This window comes from Lycium barbarum, chromosome 10, assembly GCF_019175385.1.
Source record: "Lycium barbarum isolate Lr01 chromosome 10, ASM1917538v2, whole genome shotgun sequence".
In the NCBI taxonomy this organism is placed as follows: domain Eukaryota; kingdom Viridiplantae; phylum Streptophyta; class Magnoliopsida; order Solanales; family Solanaceae; genus Lycium; species Lycium barbarum.
In genome coordinates, this window is record NC_083346.1 from 3,282,516 (window position 1) to 3,308,208 (window position 25,693).

Sequence of the window (25,693 nt, forward strand, 5' to 3'; positions counted from 1 at the left end):
GGTGGGGGCGGGGGTAAGAATTTTTTTCCATTTTTTATAATTTTTTTTATAAAAGTAAAATATTTAAAATTGAAATTTGTGGGGTGGGTGGTGTGGAGGCGTGGGGTGGGGGTAAGATTTTTTTTTCCATTTTTTATAAAATTTTATAAAAGTAAAATATATGAAATTGAATTTTGTGGGGGGGGGGGGGGTATAGTGGGGGTGGAGGTAGAGATCGGAGTGGGAGGTAAGAAAAAAATTTCTCCTTTTTTATAAGCTTTTTATAAAAGAAAAATAAAATATATGAAATAAAAAAAATGTGGGGGGGGGGGGGGGGGAATGGCGGAGTGGGTGGTGGGATAAGGGTTGGGGTAGGAAGTAAGAAAGAAATTTCTCATTTTCAAAATGAGTTGTTATTGAGTCTAGTGTGTTCTCATATGTATACCCATATTTTACTCATATTTGCCCATATTTTTATGAGTTAAAGAGAGACTTGTAGCCCATATTTACCACACTGGAATATGAGTAACCCAACTCACTAACATGTGGGTAAAATGAGCTAATTTTTTAAATATGAGCTCAAATTGCCACCTCTAACCATTAACATGCAGTTGTATTTTTCAATTTCAACCACAAATTGCTGAGCAAAAGTTTCATTTAATCTGTTTTGTTTATACTTTTTTTTATTAGTAATTCAGTGTGTTGAAGACTGAGAAATATTTTACTGGTGCAAAGACCTTTTCAACTTTCGTGAATAAATTTTGAAGGTTTCGAGATGTTCATTTTATAAGTTGGAGTATTCAACTGATAAGTGAACATAAATTGAGTTGTCTAGATGTACATTCTTAAAATCGGAGTATTTAGCTGCCAGTTGAAGTATCTATCTATGTATTATGCCTAGTTTCGGACCTTTTTCATTTTTTTGTTTTACATTCTATCCATTTAAAATTACTACTACTATTTACTCCTTAATCTATTCATATTTTTCTTTTTCTTTGCAAAATCATTAACATAATTCATTTTATCCTTTTAAAATTACCGCTCCCTTCCCCCCAAAAATTAGAAATAAAGGAGAAGAAGATGTTAAGTTCGAGAAAGGGAAAGAGATCCAACTGGAATTTTTTATTGGAACAGAATTACAAGGTATCCCAATTTTTGTTAATATTTTCTTCCTCCTCTATTCTCTTTTTTTTTTTAATTCATTTTTGTTGATTCTTCTTTTCCCAGAAAGAAAGAATAAGACTTTTGTTTTCACTTCCATATGTACAAAGAAAAGTAGGACCCATAGTGTTTTTGAAGTCAAAGTCGTCTGCTTTTGGTGATCAAAAAAGTCATTAACATATTTTACAATTTCATGAATAAATTAGTCAGTAATGATTAAGGAGAGGGCAAGTGATTCATTTTTCTTTCTCAGAAAGTTCCTCTTTTTTCTCTCTCTAATTTACAGGTTCATGGGCTTGTACTTTTAGCTTTATATTGTGTACATATTACAGTGGACTTTTGGTGCAGGGAGGGTAGGTGGTCTTCGAAGTAATTTCCAACATACTTGTATTAATGTTCTTATCTGAGGGGCCAGGGTTTTAGCGTTGCAATTCTCTCTCTTTTTCACTCTTCTAAAGGTTATGTCTCTTCCATTTTCTCTTCCTTTTGTCATATTTCTTTCAAATTGTATGATATAAATGTGAAGATCAAGTAATAGATTTGTATTTCAGTTGAAGTTTCCTCATTTTCCCCTTTGTTTTCTATTGTTGAATTTCTTCATCAATTCCAAATTGACTCATTTATGGACCCACTTTTTTTGTTTTCCCTTTGCATCTGTTCAAGACCGAATGTAGAGAATTATTACAAGGTAATTTACATAAAGAAACCCTGATGCTGCTTTATTAAGCATTAACTATTTTGCTTTTGGAAAAGTAACATTCTTTGCTTCTGTACAAAGAAAAAGTTTCAGTTTTTATCTGTTTTATTTAGATTATATTTATTGATAGTGATTCACTTTTTCTATTTCTAATAGTGATTCACAAGATAGGCACGTTAATGTTCCTCTTTTTTTTTTTTTTTCTAATTTGTGGCTTCATGCGCTTGTACTTTTAGCTGTCCATTGTGTACATATTATAATGAAATTTTGGTGCAGAAGGGTGGGTGATCTTTGAAGTAATTTCCTACTTCCTTCTATTAAAGTTCAAAGAAAATCCTAATCACAATAATAATTCTATTAATAAGTCGAGTAGAGCATTAAGAAGCTGCTCTATTTTGTTGGTGCATTCATCTTTCATTTTGTTTCTATTTCTTCATCTTATTACCACAGCTACAATCTATTCACACAGTTGGTGTTTTCTTTTTCAGACGTACAATTGAATCCATGGCGTCATCTTCTTCTTTGGATAGTAGTTCAAAATACTCTCCTCGATGGAAGTATGATGTCTTTCTAAGTTTTAGAGGTGAAGATACTCGTAAAACAATTACGGGTCACTTGTACGAGGGTTTGAAAAACAGGGGAATAATCACCTTTCAAGATGATAAAAGGCTAGAGTATGGCGATTCGATCCCACAAGAGCTCTTGAAAGCTATTGAAGAGTCTCAAGTTTCCCTCGTCGTTTTCTCGAAGAATTATGCTACATCAAGATGGTGCTTGAATGAACTAGTGAAGATCATGGAATGCAAGGACAAAAATGGACAAAGAGTCATACCAATCTTCTATGATGTGGATGCAACAGAAGTTCGAAACCAAAGTGAGAGCTTTGCAGTAGCATTTGCCGAACATGAAAAAAAGTATAAGGATGATGCTGAGGGGATGCAGAAGGTGCGAGGATGGAGGACTGCCCTAACTGATGCCGCAAATCTAGTAGGATCTGTAGTATTCCATGGCGGGTGAGTCAAACACACATAAACTGAAACGGAGGGAATAATTTATGAAGACTAGCTACACATAATTATATTCTACTATCAAAAATGAGTCAGACAGAATCTTAAATAACTTATTCGTATTTTCTGAAAATAGAATGATGGTTGATTATATATGTTTCTATCTGTAAGAAGGCATGGCTCCTATCAAATTTATTACTCAATGACATTGTTAGGTAAATAATATTTTGATTGGTTCTTCTAGAGTTTGGTTTACGTGCAAAGTCCTTTTTATCATAATTATGGACTCTACAATGTGATACTTCTTATTCTTGATGTTTTTGTCTGTATATATTTGTAGGGTTGAATTAGACTGTATTAAGGATATTATTGCTAAAATTTCGTCCATATGCAAGACTTCAGTATCTTATTTGCACAAAGTTGTGGGAGTAGATGGTCAATTAAAGAAAGTCGAATCCCTACTAGAGATGGAAATTGATGATGTTCGGATTCTGTGGATCTGGGGTATGGGGGGAGTCGGGAAAACGACAATAGCAAAGACTATTTTTTATAATACACTCTCGTCCAAATTTAAAGATGTTTGTTTCCTTGAGGACATTAAAGAAAACAAAAATATACACTCTCTGCAAAATATCCTTCTCTCTAAACTGGCAGGGGAAAAAGAAAATTGTGTGGATAATAAGGAGGAAGGGAAGCACCTGATGGCTCGTAGGCTTCGGTTGAAGAAGGTTTTAGTTGTTCTTGATGACATAGATGACAGAGACCAATTGGATTACCTAGCAGGGGATCTTGATTGGTTTGGCAAGGGTAGTAGGATTATTGCAACCACTAGAGACAAGCATTTGATGGGGAATAAGGATATATTATATGAAGTGACTACATTAGTTGAACGTCAAGCTATTCAATTGTTCAATCAATATGCTTTCGAGGGAGAAGTTCTGGATGAGTGTTTTGTCGAGCTGACGTTGCAGGGTGGTAAGTCATGCTAAAGGCCTTCCTTTAGCCCTGAAAGTGTGGGGTTCTTTCTTACGTAATAGGGACATAAATGAGTGGAGAAGTGCTATAGAGGACATGAGAATTAACTCTGAAAAAGAAATCCATGAAAAGCTCAAAATTAGCTATGATGGACTTGGGACCACACAACAAGATATATTTCTAGATATAGCATGCTTCTTACGAGGGCAAGGAAAAAGTTACATCATGCAAATTCTTGAGAGCTGTCATCCTGGAGCAGATATCGGATTGAGGGTCCTAATTGACAAATCTCTCGTGTTCATCGATGACTCTTATAGGATTCAAATGCACGACGTAATACAAGATATGGGTAAATACATAGTGGAACTGCAAAAGGATCCGGGCGAACGTAGCAGACTGTGACTTGCTGAAGATTTTGAAGAAGTGATGGTCGACAATACGGTTAGTAGGCTAAACAATGCAATAATTTTCAATTTCTATTCCTCATATTCCGACGACAGAGTTTTTAGTTTCTCTTGCTTCATATTCTTGTCGATACACCACTTTAGTTGTTACTTTCATAGGAGAAGCAAAAGTAACATTAATTACCTAACGCTGCCTAATTCATCAAGTAGCCACTTTAATTAGCGCTGCGTAATTCATTTATCTTATGTTATTCAGCCATGAATTGATCTAGCAGCCGCTCAATCTGTTTATTTCATTCTTTGGATTAACTTGGAAGTTTGTACGACATCTTATACATAATATCTCAATCGGTATTTTTTTACAGCTAATATCACCGAGATATTTACAGTGAATAACTTTTTATTAATAAAATTCCTCAAATCGAAAAACACAAGCAAGGAAGGTCAAAACTTACCTTACCAATCCTCCATACAGAATTCACTTGATTATTTTTTACTAGAAAGATTTCAATTATTGGTATTGTTTCAATTACACGTTTGTTCTATCACAGCGTGAATATTTTCAATTTGACTCAAAAGAACTTCTTAAAAAATGTATTATTAGAAAATAGTCTTATAGAATTAATTGCACAAAGTATTACTTTTAAGCAACATATTTCTTAATGAGGACCTAACAAATACTTTTCTCTAAATAATTTAACGGTGCTTTTCAATTACTTGAAGTGCAATAATAAATAATAGGCTTAATACCTAGATGAACCCTTAAATTTGGCATGCTTTGTAAGATAGGCATATAAACTTACAAGGTGACCAGATTGACACTTAAACTTACTCAAAGTGTATTTTTCAAGTTTTCCAGTTATTTTGAAAACAAAAACTATATTTTTCAAACACTCACAATTTTCATGGCCAAACAAGCCCTAAATATATCACAATTTTTTTTTTAAATGCAAAAATAAGGCAAACGCATATACATGAGACTATAAATGTGCACTTAAACCAATAAATACTCGCTAATCGCAATTTTGCAGCTTTCAATTAACTCAGTTTTTTTTTACACTTGAATAATTAAAAAACAATAACTTTAACCAATAAAAATCCTTAAAAAAAGAAATTTCAAATTAAGAAAACTGTAAAGCCGAGAAGAAAATCCTTAAAAAAAGAAATTTCTTAATTTGAAATTTCTTTTTTTAAGAATTTTTATTGGTTAAAGTTATTGTTTTTTAATTATTCAAGTGTAAAAAAAAAACTGAGTTAATTGAAAGCTGCAAAAATGCGATTAGCGAGTATTTATTGGTTTAAGTGCACATTTATAGTCTCATGTATATGCGTTTGCCTTATTTTTGCATTTAAAAAAAAATATTTTGTGATATATTTAGGGCTTGTTTGGCCATGAAAATTGTGAGTGTTTGAAAAATATAGTTTTTGTTTTCAAAATAACTGGAAAACTTGAAAAATACACTTTGAGTAAGTTTAAGTGTCTATCTGGTCACCTTGTAAGTTTATATGACTATCTTACAAAACATGTCAAGTTTAAGGGTCCATCTGGGTATTTAGCCTAAATAATACAAAACATGATGAAATTTGGCATTGCGAGGAGTGAGAAAGTAGTCATATTGGCATGCGGATTCTATATAGATTTTTAAAATATTTTGTGGACTAATGATCCTTTTATCAGGGGACAAAAGCAATGGAAGCAATCTGGGTAGAAGATATTCGCGACCTATGCTTTAAGAAAAAAGCCATGGAAAATATGAGAAGGCTTAGAATATTACACATCCATGGTGTTAAATCACACAGTGACTCCATTGAGTACCTGCCCAACAGATTGCGTTGGTTTGACTGTCATGAGTATCCTTGGAAATCATTGCCAGAAAATTTTGAACCCAAAAGACTTGTTCATCTTAATCTCTCGCAAAGCTCGCTGCGTCATTTATGGGCTGGAAGAAAGGTACAATAACTGAATTTAATTTAATTTTTCTTTTGATCAAATACATATATAGATACTCAAAGTTAACAACTGTCCGATAGACATCTTAACTAGACCATATATACACCTTTTATTAATATAAGTGTCTTTTGAATACCCCAATCTGACCTGGCAACACGCGTGACATACAATTGCTTCACGCTGGGTGATGTATTAATCAACTTCAAATAGGGAGAGATTGGTGAGAGAGGGGTGGTTTCTGATTTGCGAGACGAAGAAATAAGAGTGGTAGTTTTTTTTTTTAATTAAAGAAATTGCAGTTCTTTCCTTCGTTAACAAGTAGCCTTTAGAGTTAAGAGTCAAAAATACACCTCAAGTATCACTTTTTTTTTTAGCTTCCTACTTGGATTATCATGTGTGAGAGTTTCCTACCTAAACTATCATCAACTAGTTAGAAAGACACACATCAACTATCAGTTGTTTACTTTTCCTACCTCAGCTTTCAGGTAGAAAAAGTGAATAATGGAGGTATATTTTGCTAACTAGTCGGTAATAGTTTAGGTAGGAAACTCTCACACTTGATAGTTCAAATAGAAAACTGAAAAAAAAAAGTGATACTTGAGGAGTTGAGGTGTATTTTTGAACCTTTGATTCATTTAGAATGGCATAGCGATTGAAATTCACGCGTGAGTGTGCACGATTCACACTCATGACCGTGAGAAATGTCTGTATGGTCATTTGGAGAGTTAAAATATCCATCTGGCAGTAGTTAGTACCAACTTTAAATGCCTATTTGTGTATTTTGCAATTTCTTTTGCTCTCTAACTGTTGTTGTCCTTTGATTTAGTGATATTGAGCAAAGATTATTATTTTTGTCCCGTTTTATTTGAGATTCTTTTGTTTTTAGCTTGTTCTAGAATTATGATGCATGCTTAAATGAAAAAATGTTATTCCGTTTGTTTTATTTAATGTGACATACTTTCTTTTTTAGTTGTCCCAAAAGATTGAAAACTTTTTATATTTAACAAATCCTTAATGAGATGATTTATAGCCACTCAAATTTTATGATTTGTTTTAGATCACAAGTTTAAAAAAAATTTCTTAAAGTTTTTGATGGGTCAAATACCGTCACATAAATTGGAACGGAAAATGTATTAATTCCAAAGCTCAAATTAATGTGTTATATATTATTTTAAATTGTTCTCAGATTATTATAAGATCTTTAAGTCTTTTTCCAAATCTTCCTATCAACATCTTAACTCAAAAGCTCAATTTTAAATACGGATTAGGCTAAATACCTAGATAGCTCCTTAAACTTGACATCTTTTGTAAGATAAATACTTAAACTTACATAGTGACCAGATAGATACTTAAACTTGATAGAAGTGTATCTTTTAAATACCCATGTCTATGAGACCAGACGCGTGAAAGCAACTGCATCTCAAATATCAATTGAACCAATCAGGTATTGACACTTGTAATTTAAAGAAAAAATAACTTATATCTAAAAAAAGAAAAATAGACAATATAAAATAAAAAAGAAAAAGAATAAAAAGGAAAAACGTTCCCACCAATCTCCCAAACCCACAGTCCCTTGTCTTTTTCTTTCTTCATCCGCATGTAATTATTCATATTCACGTTTATTCTAGGTTCTATTAGAAATCAGTGGAGGTAAAATCAACTTAATCATGATGTCCACCTTAAATCTTCAGCTCTGAAGAAACAATTAATTCCTCAGGCAATCTGTCATGGTTTCCGAGATGGCCGAAGAACACGCAATTTGCCATAGTTTCCGACAATTTGAAGGTGGCCACAATCTGCTATAGCTTTCATCTTTTTGGTTCCAGTTTCTTTTTCAATCCAAAAATTCATCTCCAAATATAAGCTTTTGTTTACTTTAACAAATTAATCATTTATTATTGAATATTTTCCAGAAAACTGCTAGTTGCTTTTTCTGTATTATTAAAATGGTTAAGGTAATGGGTCCATAAAAAAATTCTAAAAAGAAAGAAAGAGAAACAAAAGTAAGTGTGAAACATACGTGACTTCCCATGCTAGGGTGAGGTAATCTACAAGATACACATTTGTCAAGTTCAAGTGTCTATCCGATTATTATCTAAATTTAAGTGTCTAACTTACAAAATGTACCAAGTTTAAGGGGCTATCTATGTAAAAAATTTCTAGTATGAACCACATCTTATGTTGTAGACTAGATATGAAAAGCCCGTGCGTAGCACAAGCCCAACAAAATATTATTGTTTTTTGCATTTTATGTTCTTACATTAGTTGTGGTGTTTTTTGCATTTTATGTTCTTACATTAGTTGTGGTATCAACCGTATATGACTTGATAAGTTTGATCTTATAGTAATTTGATGATGAAGAGACAATAAAGCAAATTTGCTTTTCAAGTGAACCAATTAGTTATTTCGATTCTTGGTTATTCACTTGAGACAATTGAGTAGTTACGAGATGCCAATAACTACAACTATAGAAAAATAGTTAATTTATTGCTATAACTCAACATGATATTATGATGCTCTACCTCTTATTCTCCTTTTTTTTTCATTGTTGTTCTATAATAATGTCAACTTGAGTTATGATTTTGACGTTGCACCCTTAATTCCAAATTTGATATCATCTTGTTAAATTTTGATTCCAGAAAAAATGTCGAAAACAACATTTATATTTTTGTAGTTTTCAAAATATAAAGTAAATGCATTATGGGTTTGAAATGTTTAAAGCAAATAGGGAGAGTATTAAACTTGGAAGAACACAGAAAAAAAATGGAATAAGTATAATACTATGGGTCCCATATCTCCCCATATCGCCATTGATTGATTTCCTAGCACGTGAGCTTGAGCAGATGACCTTTTCTAGGAACTTGAAAAGCACTCAAACTTGTCCTTATTTACTAAAATATTAACAGACAAATACTGAAAGAAATTCAACAATCAAGGGCAAAATGTAGCTATAAAAAAGGGACACACAATTTTACTGCTAGGGACGCATTTGAAATAAAATAGAAACGCATATGGGTTTAGAGTCAATTGTGAGAGTAGTACAAATTTCTATTCAACTATGTGCAACACTAAAAAGCACAACTAAAAAGCACAAATTTTTCAAAAATACCATAACTACCCTCCAAATTGCCAAGCAAGCATGTTGATGAAATAGAGTCCTCAAGCTGTTAACTGTAGCTTCTTATATTAGAGAATAGAGAAAGAGTAAGAGAATAGTGGAATCAATATACTTAATTAAAACAAATTGAATTCATTTTCTGCAACCATTTTCTAGAATTTAAAAAAAAAGTTATATGTTTCTTAAACTCAAATTAATGTACGTTATATTATATTTTGGGTTGTTCTCATATTTACTACTACTATAAGATCTTTCTGTCATTTTATCTCCCAAATTTTCCTATTATAATTTTAACTAAGAAGCTAACTCATTCCATATTTCTCTAGCAAGATTTGAATCTCATCCAAAAGCCTGTATGTAGCGGGACATAAGGAATACTTGTTAACATAAGGAGTTCATTCTATACAACTATTTTCTAGAATGATATATAAGCTTTCCTACATTATTTTTCGAATTTTATCACTTTATTTTTTCCATGCTATATTACACTTCTCTAATGAGACAAATATTTTTCTATTTGGCTACAATTTTCTTTTGTTATTTCTAAATAAATTTAACATTGTTTTTTGTTTTAGGCAGAATACTAAAACTCTTTTAAATTTGGTATGTTTATTTGATGCAGACCTAAACTTGTATTGTCTTCATTAATCTACTTGCTATCATTTATCCTCTTGGCGAGTCTCAGGTTGAGATCCACGCTGCCACGTGGTATTTTTTTGAAATAAAATATCTTTTTAAGTGTTTTAAGTTTAGGACCAAATTTTGCAATAAACCTGCTGGAGCTCCATTACATCTAAAAAAATTATTTTACTAAAAGTAATGAAGTTTCAACTAATTTTATCTACAAGCTTTGCCTGAAAAATAAAAAAATATAATGTTAAAATAAATATTCATGACATTCAGTGGCGGAGCCATGATATTTAAGTAGGGGATTTAAAAATATAAAAAAGTAAACACAAAAAAAAACTAAGGGAGTTCAACAGTTACTATATATATAAAAAATAATTTTAATGTTGTATATATAGTGCAATTTTTTTGCCGAAAGGATGAACCCCATTGGTCTAACCTAGCTCCGCCCCTGATGACATTGAAAGAGGAAATAAAAAGAAACACACAATTAAAACTCTACTACCTTGACTAAATCATTTTTTTATTAGGGAAAGAACATCCATACCCACTAAACACAAAATAATTAGTCTTTCATGTCCCCCTTACTTTCATACCCCCAAAATTATTTACCCATTATACATATTATAGCTTTTGTAGATAATTATCTCTTTTTTCTTTTTATTTCTCTACTTCTTATCCTGTTTTCTTTCTTTTATTTTTTCTCGTTTTTTTCTTTTTTCTCCTTTTTTGTTCTTCTAGATTTTTCTACTATGTTTATTTTCTTTTTCACCATAAACTAATTCCGTTTTTTTTTTATATTTTTTTATTTCTTGTTCCTTTTTTAATTTTATCTATTTCTTTTTATTTTCTTTTTTATCTTCATAATCTAATTTCATTCACCTTTTTGCTATTTTTATTTGTATTTCTTTTTTAATTTCAGGTATTTTCTTTTTTTTTCTTCTTTTCGAATTTCTTTTTTTATTTTTTATTTTTTTCATAATCTAATTCTACAAACCTTTTGGCTCCTTTATCCTTTTCAATAAAAAGGATAATTGATATATTATCTTTTCTATTTTTTTATTCTCAAAAAATAATTTATTCTAGCACATAATATATCAAACCAGTAGCAGTTGAATTATACTGTTACAGTATATTATGATACCCACATAGTATATAATATTGAGAGGGTATCATACATGCCTTGTGGTTCATTCATTTAAGAAAAACACTCAGTCTTCTATGATACCAACCAGATATATATCATATAAGGACAAAGTATCATAGAGGACTGATTCATCCCTTCAATAAAAACACAATTTAATCATCTATAATACCTACATGGTATATATCATATACTGACATGGTATCATAGGAGAATGATTCATTCCTTCAAAAAAATATTAATCAGTCCTTTATAATACCCACATGGTGTATCATATACTGAGAGAGTATCATAGAGGATTGGTTCATTCTTTCAATAAAAACACAATTCAATCATCTATGATATCCACATGGTATATATCACATACTAACAAGGTATCATGAATGAATGACGCGCATGATATATACCATGATGGTATCATGAAGGACTACTGTAGTCCTTGAATGAAACAGTCTCCAATTCTCCATGACACCGTCATGGTATAAAAATATCCTGAGATGTTATCATGCAGGACTGCTGTAGTCCTTCAATGAAACATTCTTCAACTATTCTCTATGATACCATCATGGTATAAAAATATACTGAGATGTTATCATGCAGGACTACTGCAGTCCTTCAAACACTCTTCAATAGTCCTTCATGATGCCATCATGCTATAAAAATATACTGACATTGTATCATGCAAGACTGCTGCAGTCCTTCAAACACTCTTCAACAGTCCTTCATGATACCATCATGGTATAAAAATATACTGATTTGGTATATATTACTCCCACTATTTCAATTTATGTGAACCTATTTCCGTTTTAGTCCGTGCCAAAATGAATGACCTACTTCCTAATTCGGAAATAAATTCCCTTTATGAAGTGATTTACAGCCACATAAATATTCAAGACTTATTTTGAACCACAAGTTTCAAAAGTCTTCACTCTTTCTTAAATGTCGTGCTCAGTCAAATGAGTTCACATAAATTGAAATGAAGGGAGTATATACTATATACTGACAGGGTATCTAGAGGAATGGTCCATTCTTTCAAGAAAAGTACAATTCTATCATCTACGATACATACATGGTATATATCATATACTTACATGGTATCACAAAGGATTGAGAATTCAAAAGAAAACAATTCTCAGTCCTCTGCGATACATGGTATATTTCATTTGCTGACAGGGTATCATAGATGACTGCTTAATTTCTTCAGAGGAAAATACTCGTTAGTCCTCTATGACACCCACATGGTATGTCATATAATGGACCGGTATTCCTTTGAAAACGAGCTCAGTCCTCTCTGATACTAACCTGGTATATGTTATACTGACATGGTATGATAGAGGACAAGTTCATTTTGAAAATTTAATGTTTATATTATTTTTAGTAAATTTTAATTGCGAAAATAATGCAAACAATAGAGTCATATTTTTTATGTAAATTTGTTTACGTTGCAAATAAAAAATAATTGTAAAAATATGTTCCTATTAACTTAGATTTTAATAAATAAACTAGTAACTTTAGTTTAACTATTTTTTATTACTTCTTGTTGTAGTCTAATTATTTATTTTATATTTTTATTAATCTAAAATTAATTAGCTAATATTTTTATCTTTATATTTATCTTTTAGTCCTTCAAAAGAAAAAAAAAGACAAAAACATAAAAGGGAAATAATTAAAATAAAAAAAGACAAACAATAAATGGAAAAGTATCTACATGCAATGATGCAAACACACAAACTCACATTTTGAAAGAAAACAAAGGGCAGACTGATGATTCAAAATGAAAAAGAAATTGACGTTCTACAATGAATAGCGGTGTGCACATGACTTAAAGGCTCAAGCTTTAGCAAAAGGAACAGGGGCGCATCGGGTAAAATTTTAGTACCGAATAGGTATTTTTGCTATTTAAATGTAAGGGGCACATCAGCGTAAATACTATGTTTGATGGGTATTTGTGTAGCTTTTCCTTTTTTATTTGGATAAACATAATTGAAACTCCAGTCATTTTTTCTATTACATATTTAGCCTGAAAAAAGAAAATACACAATTAGAATAAATAGTCATTACATCTAAAAAAAGAAATAATAAAAATATAAGCTAATTTCTAATTTCACACAAAATATTGTGGTGACTCTCGTAATCCAAATGACTTTACCTATTTTTCGTTTGAGGGAGTAAATTGTTTTTCAATACAATCAGACCTCTCTATAACATCATTCACATATAATAGCACCTTTTTATAACAGTTAAGTTTTTTCGAAACTAATTTTTTTGGTTATATTTTACTTTTATTTAATAACATTTTACCTATAACAACAACAACAACCAACTCTATAACAACAGACTCTTTGTAAAATTACTTTTTTCCCATATAACAACTATCTTCTTTTTTTGGTAATATAATACTCCCTCCGTCCCAATATAATTTGTCTTACTTTCCTTTTTGGTTTGTCCCAAAAAGCGTGACTCTTTCTATATTTACTAAGTTTGACAATTCAAATAACCTACCTGGCAAGTTTAAGACCACAAAATTTAAAGGATTACACACATTTTTAATTTAAGATCACAAAATTTAAAAGTTTCTCTTTATTTCTTAAACTCCGTGCACACTTAATTTGAGACGGAGAAGTAAATAAAAACAAATAACCATTACAGCCAAAGAATAAATTTAAAAATGTAAAATTTGGGTTAAAATGTACATTGTATAGTAAAAAGCAAGAAGAAATATTAAAAATATAAACTAATTTCACATAAAATACTGTGTTGACTCATTTTTTATTTGAGGGAGTAAATTATATTTTAATAGTAACATAAAGGTTCTTTGATGCCCTCAAATCTCAAATATACAGAATTTGAAAAGAATAAAAAGGAAATAGGAACGGTATCACTCTAATACCTGCCCTTTCTAAACCATAGTATCACTCTTTTACATGTCCTTTCTTCTTTTTCCTATAATTCATTCTTTCCGTCTTCTTCTTAATTGCAGCATTGTCCTTGTCTACGGAAGCTGATTCTCTCCTATTCTGAAAGCCTGATGCGAACACCAGATTTCAGGGAGATGCCAAATTTGGAATATTTGACTCTGACATGTTGTAAGAGTCTTGAAGAGGTTGATGATTCCCTGAGGTATTGCGATAAGCTCATTCACTTAAATTTGAGCTATTGTGACAGCCTTAAGGGAAGAAGAACTACTCATCTTACGTATCTAGATTTGAGTTATATGGAAAACCTTGTATCTCTTCCAAGCAGCATTGGCATGTTGAAAAGCTTGGTGGATCTAGATGTGTCTTTTTGCTCAAAATTTGAAAGCTTGCCAGAAGTGATAGGGGATTTAGAAAACTTGGAGAGGCTTGATGCCAGCTATACTCTGATTTCACGACCTCCGTCTTCCATTACCCGTTTGAACAAGCTTAAATTCTTGAATTTTGAAAAAGAAGAATCAGAAGTAGGCCTCCAAGATGGAGTGTACTTTGTGTTCCCTCAGGTGAATGGCGGATTACGCTCATTGGAAGTTTTGGATCTCAGTTTCTGCAATTTAATAGATGGAGGACTTCCAGAAGACATTGGATGCTTATCCTCTTTGAAAAAGTTGTATCTCAATGGAAATAATTTTGAGCATTTGCCTCTAAGCATAGCCCAACTTGGTGCTCTTCGAATCTTTGGCGTATCAAATTGCGCGAGGCTTACATAACTGCCAGGATTTCCACAACAATTAGATACAATATATGCAGATTGGAGCAATGATTGGATCTGTAATTCGTTGTTTCAGAACATCTCATCATTGCAACACATCTCTGCTTCAGATTCCTTGTCACTAAGAGTGTTCACCAGTTGGGAGGAGGATATCCCAAGTTGGTTCCGCCACCAAGGAATGGATACAAGTGTATCTGCCAATTTGCCTGAGAATTGGTATGTACCTAATAACTTCTTGGGATTTGTTGTATGTTGCACTGGCATCTTAGATGAAACCACAACTCAATTGATTCCCTTATGTGATGATGGGATGTCGAGTATGACCCAGAAACTTGCCTTATCCGATCATTCAGAATGTGATATTGACTTCCCTATTAAATTTTTCTTGGTACCTCTTTCTAGCTTATGGGATACATCTAAGGCAAATGGGAAAACACCAGATGACTATCGACGTATTAGGCTATCTTTCTCTGGAGAAACAGATGACTTTGGACTTCGTTTGCTGTATAAAGATGAACCTAGTGAAGCTAGTGACAAAGGAAGAGCAGATATGACGATAGTGACAAGGAAGAGCAGATATGACGATAGTGAAGCAAAGGTCACATTCTGATACTTGTGGGAACTCTTGTCTTTGAGAATCTGCAGCAACAAGTAGAGGTGTCGGTCTGTTCAGAAACTTTGCAGCTTTTGCCCACAAGCCCAGGAATTTAGCCTAAATATAGGTAATATACCTCATGATTTGTCTTTTTATCTAATTCTCTCCTATTAGCTACAAAGTCTTCTTCCAAAACTAATAAATTTTTTCTTCTCATTCTTTTTCTGTTTTCCTTTTTTTTCCCCCTTCTTTCCTTTATTGGCAGGAGCTCACCAAATTGATTGTCTCCGGTTGTGTTGAGCCATCATTAACCAAAGGATGTGAACAAGTTTAAATTTTTGATACTCAAATCAGATCCTTGAATCGTGAGATGTTAATTCAACTTTTACCTTAAGGTACTTGCAATTCAAGAATTTGAATTTGAAATTAATAAACTCTAAAATGAAAAGATAATACGATGATGTAATAGCAACTATTTATGTTATGGATGCCAAGATTTCAGAAGTGCAGGCAACACTAACAGTCACAGAAAAAGGAAGATTTCAGAAGTCTAGGTTTGATTCACTGAAAAGTAATGTCAATTAGACAGGACAGCTATACCTGCATGAGAATCTGCTATCAATGATAAGTCTTCCATTGGAAACAAATGTTAGCTTTCTAAGTTCTATGCTATACTCAAATTTTTTTTGGACTTGTTCATTTATGGTTGTTCTTTTAACAACTGTGTTGGTTCTAATGTTCATTTATATAAGTATTTAGTTTCTTTAATTAGTTTACTCACCTTTTCAATGAGAATTAAGGATTGGGCTTTCTTCTCAATAATTAATTTTCAGGCCAGTGCATATGCTGAGGAGTTTATGCGGTAGTTACGTTGCCACTATTTGATCAACAGTTGGCAAAGCAGAGGCAAGAGACTAAAGATGTTGAGGAGGTGAATGTCTCAGATGCTTACTATTGTGATCGCCATCTATGCAAAAGAACCTACTGTCATATGCTCTCCATCAGAGAAATTGATGTTCATCGTTCCTCTTTCAAAATAATTTTCATTTTGGAAAAAACAGAAGTCTTTACAAATTACACATTATATAACTTCAACAACTTTATGTTGGCCGACTCAGTTTAACACTTCTGCAACCAAAATTTTGTCTTCCTTTCTCTTTGAGTGAGAATGGGAAAGAAGTCTGTCCGGAATTTGTCTGCAGATTTTCAAGTTACTAATTTCTCAAGTATGTAACATAGGATTAGGTCACACGAATCATCGTTGTCTGATTCAATCTAGTTCAGCACCAGCTCTTGCATGATAGGATATTTTCTTTGTCACAAGATTGAGTAGTTCCAAGCTTTTGTTATATGTTTTCTCTTGTGTTTCTGCAATTTTTATCTGACAAAATCGATGTATTTGAAGGTCTTGAGATACGTTGGAGTCGTGGATGTTGTCAACGGGAAAGGGACTCATCGAGCTGCAAAGATACAGTAAGGATTGTAATACAAGTTTCAGATTTTGACTTTGTTGTAAATATGATTCATGTGGAAAGATGTATTTTTGGTGTTTAGGTTGCAATACAAGTATTTGAATTTCTTATCATATATAGTTCAAGTATATATGATATTAAGGTTCTAGTACATTTATTAACTATACATGTTCCCCTTATCATGTCCTTCTGCAGATGTATAATAAAGATTCCACTGAGCTATCATGGGTATATATGAAGATGCATTTTAAGTTATTCTCATAAGTCCATAAAGTAAAGGTAAAGGTTTGTTATTCCCAAAGGTAGCCGCTGATACATGGACTTAAAACTTATGAATATTCTACGCTGCTCGGTTTCTCCAAATATGCCTCCACACTTATGTCGGATCCTCTAAAAATGCACTACCTTTGAAGGATCCAACATGCAACTGTTAGTATTTTTTAAGAGTCTGAGTAACATAGCTAATATATCATTTTGATGCTCTCTGTGATTGTTTTATTAGAGGAATCTCTGTTTTAAATACAAATATCTTTCTTGTTATGGCAGGGAGGTTGTGAATAAGATGAAACGATTAAAGACGCAGCACAGCGTGAGACAGTGGAGGAAGCTAGAGTACGAGGTAAAGTTGAGGTTCATTCTCCCTCGTGATCTCTTTTAGTTCCTTTTATGCTTTAATTTTTAGGGAAAAGGGTGAAAAATAAGAAACAAAGTCTTTGTGCTATCTAGTTGTGTATTACATTAGATAAATGACAAAATGCTTGTTGCGGTAGTGTTAAGGGCTTATCATCTGCCAAATTTCTTGCAAAAACATTGAATGCTTGATAGTTGAGCGGAAAGGTTACTTTAGCAGCTCTTTGCTCTCAAGACTGTGCACTGATTAATGATTAAATTTGATGTTCTTGTTACTTCTTTGATTAGGAATACGCGATTTTTTATATCTTAGTCTACTGTCTTGTTGACATTGAATTGATAAGGTAATAACATCTATATTTGAATTACTTATAAGTGATTCTAACAAGTTTTTTACTCTGGTTTTGGATTACTTTTGCAGTGCAAACTGGGAGAGGAAGATGGTATGTTGAGAACAAAATCGGTGACATTGCCTGTGAAGGGCACATGTTTCTTTTGTTAGTAACAGAACGACTAGACTCTTGGCCCGAAAAAGAGATTCGTGAAAGAACTTAGGTATGCAATAAGCCATTCATCTTGAATCTATATTTTGATTGGTTTTAACAAGTTTCACTCTTTTGGTTTTGGATCACTTTTGCACTGTAAATATGGAAGATGGTACTTTGAGAACAAAGCCGGTGACACTGCCTATGAAGGGCACATGTTTCCTCTGTTTGTAACAGAACAACTAGACTATTGGCCTGTGAAAGACATCTGCGAAAGAACTTGAGTATGGAATAATTCATTCTTTTTAAATGTCATTTTATATATATATATATATATATATATATATTCACAATTTCGTTTGCTGACTAGTAGCTGTCCAAAACCAATTACAGATGAATGTGCGCGAAGCAAGACAAATTTGCCCAAAGGGGGCCGCAGAACTATTAGTAAGTCGCCTCACATCACAAAGCAAACAGACCAAAGGGGAACAATTTCTAGGAATCCAATGTAGCTCCAATGCTCGATCAGCTATTCTTCCTTCGGGATGTAGAGCTCAAATACTTTCTCTGCCACTACTAAGTTCTACTGAAGAAGTGCAGAGTTTATTGATACTGATCCACTGTCAAATCTAGATGCGGTAGAAACAGTTAGTAGATAGGAACTAATCACTGAAACTGGTCAATCTAGCAGGTGGATTAAGTAGTTCAGAGCAACTCCAGTGTTAAGGGAACAACAAAATAAAAGTACTGGAAATATAATATTTGTTATCTCAGAATTGGAGTTGTGTAACATAACAGAGAATTAGAATCAGAGCTATCAAAGGAGATGAACATGTACATAGCTATCAGAAACATTGATGTTGGAAACTAACTGCATCAAATTATTGGATTTTCTGTTGATTTTCTAATTCTTTTTCCCCTGATCTGCAACATTCTTTAATTCTTCATGTTGCTGGCAAAGCTAGAAGGTTAGAGTCATTTATCATTGCATTCAGAAGGTCAAATAGGTTTTAATTTTGCTGGAATATTACGCATTCAGATGATAAAAGAGTTGCATAGGATTGTTTAGTACCAAGTTTACTCTGCAAGCCATTATTTTGCATTTTTTTGTACCACGTTTCAGTTTTTGACTTTGTTGTTTATATGATTCATGTGGAAAGATCTATTTTTGGTGTTATAGTCACTTTATTAACTATACCCGTTCCCCTGATCACGTCTTTCTGCAGATGTATACCCTACCAATATAAAGATTTCACCATGTTATCATTGGTAGATGAAGATGCCTTTGAAGTTTGTCTAATAAGTCCCCAGAGAAAAGGCAAAGGGTTGTTATTTCCCAAGGGTAGTGACTGATCCATGGTAGGGAGGTTGGGAAAAGAATGAAACAATCAAAGATGCAGCACAGCGTGAGACAGTGATGTTAAGGTTTGTTCTCCCTCATGATCTCTTTCAGTTCTTTTTTATACTACGCCTCCGCTTCATTTTATACATGTTTGACTTACGTGGAGTTTAAGAAAAAAGACTTTTTGCACGTACCAAAAGTACCCTTTAGAACTGTAGGTAAACATGGCATTGACATTTTCTATGCTATAAGAGCATGTCATTAAGGGCAAAATGGGAAGTTTGAAGTTAAAGCGTTCTCAAAATAAAAAGTTGTCATTCTTTTTGGGACAAACTAAAAAAGAGAGAACATCATATAAAATGGAACAGTGGGAGTACTTCTTTTAAAGGAAAAAGGTGAAAAAATAAGCAACAACGTCTTGTGTGTTAACTTGTCTATTACATGAGATGAATGACAACATACTAGCTGTGGTAGAGATAATGGCTCATGACAGTTCGATTTCTTGCAAGATATTGAGTGCTAAATTTTTATGCCCTTTGCTTAAGTCTGAATGAGCTAATTCATAATTCGATGTTGTGATTGTTTCGTATTAGGAATATGCGATTAGCTTGCTCTCTGCTATTTTATTGACATTGATAAAGTAATAACATCTAGATCTTTATCACTTTTGCATAGCAAACTGGGGACATGGTAATTTGAGCAAAACCAGTTACGCTGCCTATAAAAGGAACAACTAGACTATTTTCCTGAGAAAGGGACTCGCTAAAGAACTTGGGTATGCAGTAATTCATTTTTTTTAAATTTCGTTTTGAAATATAATCACATTTTCCATTTGCTGACAAGTGCTTGTCCAAAAAATAAATTGCAGATGAATGGAAAGATAACTTTGCCAAAATGGGTGGATGAATCTGGTCTATGGTTCCTGCTTGCATTTTGTGGTGCTTATGGTTGAAAGGAACCAAAGATGTTTTCATGGTATTGTAACCGCTAGCTCCAATCTCAAGGCTAGATGCCTGACTACTCTTTTTAGCTGGATTAATCTTACCCCTGCATATAACCTAGACTCTTTTTTATATTTTATTAGCTCCTTAGTATTATGATAGATTCTTGGATTTGTCAGCTCTCTAGACTTATGATAGTTTTTTTGTTATCTTTGTATGAGCTTATATTTCCTCCTCTTTTGTAACTGTGCATCCCCTTGATGCCTTTGTGATTATAAAGCACTTACATCATCCAAAAAAAAAAAAAAAAGAAGAAGAAGAAGAAGCCTTGGAAATGTTAGTAAGTCGCCTCACAATTTGCGAATTGCATCATTTGTTGGTAACCCCGTCTGTATTCATTTACTCTGCAAGCCATTATTCTGCTTTTTTAGTACCAAGTTTCAGATTTTGACTTTGTTGTATATTGTTGTATATTGATTCATGTGGAAAGATGTATTTTGTGTTAAGGTTGTAGCTGAATCACTAACAATATCTATCTGTTCCCTTGATCATGTATTTCATTTTGATGCTCTCTTTGATTGTTATATTTGGGAAATCTCTGTTTTAATATAAATATGTCTCTTGTTATGGTAGGGAGGTCGAGAAAAGATGCAGCAGAGTGTGAGACAGTGGAGGATGCTGGAGTACAAGGTTAAGTTGAGGTTCGTTCTCCCTCATTTCTTTCAGTTCCTTTTATGCTTTAATTTTTAGGGAAAAGGTGAAAAATAAGAAACAAAGTCTATGTTATCTATTTATCTATTGCATCAGATAAATGACAGTATACTAGCTGTGGTAGAGTTAAGGGATTATCATCTATAAAATTTCTAGCAAAAACAGTTGGTGCTTGATACTTAAGCGAAAAAGTTAATTAGCAGCTTTTTTCTCTCTAGACTTTTTGCACTAATTGATGATTAAATGTGATGTTGTGATCTCTCCTTTTGGATTAGGAATACACGATTTTTTAAAATCTTACGGTCTACTGTCTTGCATTGGATTAATAAAGCAACATCTATATTTGGATTACTTATAAGTGGTTCTAACAAGTTTTACTCTGGTTCTGGATTACTTTTGCAGTGCAAACTGGCAGAGGAAGATGGTATGTTGAGAACAAAACCGGTGACATTGCTTGTGAAGGGCACATGTTTCCTTTGTTAGTAACAGAACAACTAGACTCTTGGCCCGAGAAAGAGATTTGCGAAAGAACTCGGGTATGCAATAGGCCATTCTTCTTGAATCTATATTTTGATTACTTGTAAATGGTTCTAACAAGTTTCACTCTTTTTGGTTTTGGATCACTTTTGCAGTGTAAATAGGGAAGATGGTACTTTGAGAACAAAGTGGGTGACACTGCCTATGAAGGGCACATGTTTCCTCTGTTTGTAATAGAACAACTAGACTATTGGTCTGAGAACGAGATTCGCAAAAGAACACTTTCGTTTGCTGACAAGTAGCTTGTCCGAGAACCAATTACAGAAGAATGTGCGCGAAGCAAGAAAATTTTGTCTAAATGGGGCTGCAGAATTATCAGTAAGTCGCCTGACATCACAAAGCAAACAGACCAAAGGGGAACTATTTCCAGGAATCGAATGAAGCTCCAGTGTTCGAGCAACTATTCCTCCTTTAGGTCGTCGAGCTCAAATACTTTCTCTTCCACTACCAGGTTCTACTGTAGAAGTGTAGAGTTTATTGATACCAATCCATTGTCAAATCTACATGTGGTAGAAAAAGTTACCGGAGGAACTAATTACTGAAACTGGTCAATCTAGTCGGTGGTTTTAAGTAGTTCAGAGCAACTCCGTTGTTAAAGGAACCACCGAAAAAAGTACTGGAAGTATGATTTTTGTTATCTCAGAAATCAGAATTGTAGTTGTGTGACATATTTGAGAATTAGAATCAGAGCTATCAAAGGAGATGAACATGTACATGGCTATCAGAAACATTGATGTTGGAAAATAACTGCATCGAATTATTTGATTTTCTATTTCTTTTTTCCCCTGAATCTAGCATTCTTTAATTCTTCATATTGCTGGCAAAGCTAGAAGGTTACAGTCATTTATCACAACATTCAGAAGGTCAAAAGATTTTAATTTTGCTGGAATATTGCGCATTCAGATGATAAAACTTTCACAAAGGATTTTTTAGTACCAAGTGTCAGATTGACTTTGTTGTTTATATGGTTCATGTGGAAAGATGTATTTTTGGTGTTAAAGGTTGTAGTCACTTTATTAACTATATCTGTTCCCATGGTCATGTCTTTCTGCAGATGTATACCCTGACAATATAAAGATTTCACCGCGTTATCATTGGTAGATGAAGATGCCTTTGAAGTTTATTAATTATACCTGTTCCCAGAGGTAGTGACTAATCCATGGGTTTAAAACTTCTTAATATATTATTTTGACGCTCTCTCTAATTGTTATATTAGAGGTAATCTCTTATTTAAATACAATTATCTCTCTAGTTCTAACAGGGAGGTCGGGAAAAAGATGAAACAAGCAAAGATGCAGCACAATGTGAGATAGTGGAGGAAGCTGGAGTACGAGGGGATGTTAAGGTTTGTTCTCCCTCATGATATCTTTCAGTTCTTTTTTATACTACGTCCTCATTTCATTTTATATGACAGGTTTGACTAGCGTGGAATTTAAGAAAAAGACCTTTTGCACGTACCCAGACCCCACTTGTTGGATTTCACTAGGCATGTTGTTGTACTTTTTGCACGTACCAAAGGTACCCTTTAGAACTGTTGGTTTAAACATGGCATTGACATTTTCTATGACTCTAAGAGCATGTCATTAAGGGTAAAATGAAAAGTTTGAAGTTAAAAAGAGTTTTCAAAATAAAAAGGTGTCATTCTTTTTTAAACAAACTAAAAAGAAAGAACACCATATAAAATGGAATGGTGGGAGTACTTCTTTTAAAGGAAAAAGGTGAAAAACATGTTACCTTCTAAAAAAAAAAGGGGAAAAAGGTGAAAAACAAGCAATAAAGTCTCTGTGTTAAGTTGTCTATTACATCAGATGAATGACAACATACTAGCTGTGGAAGAGATAAGGGCTCATGACATCTCAATTTCTTGCAAAATATTGAGGCTTGATTTTTGAGCCCTTTCCTCAAGACTAAATGCATAATTCATGATTCGATGTTCTGATCGTTTTGAATTAGGAATATGCGATTGTTTTGTTGTCTGCGATTTCTTTAACAATGATCTTGATAAAGTCATAACATCTATATTTTTATCACCTATAAGTGACTCTAACAAGTTTTATTCTGGTGTGGATTACTTTTGCGTAGCAAACTGGGAGGATGGTACTTTGAGAACAGAACTGGTAACACTGCCTATGAAGGGCACATGTTTCCTCTGTTTGTAACAGAACAACTAGACTCTTGGTCTGAGAAAGAGATTCATGAAAGAACTTGGGTATGGTATAATCCATTCTTTTTAAATTTCATTTTAAAATATAATCACATCTTCCGTTTGCTGACAAGTAGCTGGTCCGAAAACCAATTGCAGATGAATGTGCGAGAAGCAAGAAAATTTTGCCAAAAACGGGTGGATGAAAGAGAGCTTTGAGCAATTAGTAAGTCGCCTCACATCACAAAGTAAACGAACCAAAGGGGAACCATTTTTAGGAATCCTGTGTAGCTCCAATGCTCGAGCTGAAGTACTTTCTCCCCCACTACCAAGTTCTACTAAAGAAGCGTATCTCCATTGATATCACTATCAAATGTTACATGGTGGAAGCAGCTTGTGAATAGGAGTTAAAGACGTACTAGAGGTCATTGTAGGAGTATATTGTCTGTTATATATTATAAAAAAATAATTCTACTTGCCAGAGTGCACATGTCATGTGCCAGCTCTGGTTCTAAATCTCTATTATGTCACACAAACTCAAAGTAGTACATAATTTACCATGATGCTTATATTGATGCATATATTTAATGAATTTGAAAAATTATTTGAAATGAGTAAACAATGCTATGGGTAAAAGTGAACAGAGGGAGTAAAAGAATATGTAACCATCTAATCTGACCAATTAAATATGACCCTTTTTCGTTCTTTATGGCATTAGTAAAGACTGAAAAATGTACAATTTGACTAATACCATGCATCAATTTGACAAGAGAATTAAATTTATCTACATTTTTCATACTAAGCAAGCTATAGAGGAAGAGTAGATGGTTACTTAGTTGGTAAAGTATCTTTACCTTCAACGGGTAGGACGTCAGTGATTCGAGTTATATGAGACTTAAGTGGGAATATTATTGATCTTCTCTCCATCCCATTATAATTACTGTTTTATCCCCAAAAACATTCAAATTATTTGTTGCTTTAAAAAAATCAAGACAAATTTATTTTTTCTTTGGTCGAAAGTAATTTAATTAACAACACTTTTTTTCCCAATAATAGCATTAAATAATTTAAAAAGTAAATAAAAATAATTTACTAAATTTTAGATTGCACATACTCTTTCAATTTCGATTTATTTGCCTTATGATCTTTTGGTCAGTTCAAAAAAGAATGTTTCTTCGTAATTTGATAACCTTCCTAATTTGATAACTCTATAATTCCAACAATCCACATGCATGTTTAAGACCATATTAAATTAAAAGACATTTTGAGAAATTATATACATAGCTTTAGTTTAACACTACAAAATTTAAAAGTCTCTTTATTTTCTTAAATTGCATGCTAGTTAAACCATGACAAACAAATTTAAACATATTTTCTTACTCCCTCCATCTCAAATTATCTATCCTTTTTTAATTTTACACGTCCCTTAAGAAATATTAATAAGAAGGGGAATTTGACTAGTTTTACCTTTATTTCTATCTATGTTATAATCTCTCTCCATTAAATATTTATTCTATTTATTTGTGATCTACATTAGTGACGAAATTCTACTAAGGATAAAATGGAGAAAAAATAATTGATTGTGTTTTGAACTTTTAAAATGACAAATAATTTGAGACAACTATTTTTAATAACCACAACAAATAATTTGAGACAGGGTTTTAAAAATTGTTGTCCACTTAATTGATTTATTAATGGGTGTGAGAGAATTGGATTACGAGAACGTGAGGATATATTAGGAATTCGGAAAATTGGCTAGTAAACGGACTGCATGCCTTTGTTTTCTATTGTTAAATTTCTTCTTCAATTCCAAATTGACTCATTTACGGGACCCACCTTTTTGTTTTGGCTTAGAAACAGTCTTTGAAAAATGCGATGTCCCATTTGAATGTCTCTAATACAAAAGCTATTTTAGTAGTCAAATGTTGGTAGGAATAGTTGGAATATGCACTTGGCAATGTGCGTGATATATTTATTTAAAAAATCATCAAGAACCGACAAATTTGATAAAAGGAGAACCAATGAAAAATCAATTTAATTATTTTGATTTTAGTATGCAATAAATCGACCCAATTGATTTGATTTCA

General features: G+C 32.8%; 1 pseudogene; it reads left to right on the plus strand.

The window, feature by feature from the left end:
* Positions 1–1,625: 1,625 nt before the first annotated feature.
* On the plus strand, positions 1,626–24,210 carry LOC132613517 (TMV resistance protein N-like; annotated as a pseudogene).
* The last annotated feature ends 1,483 nt before the right edge of the window (positions 24,211–25,693 follow it).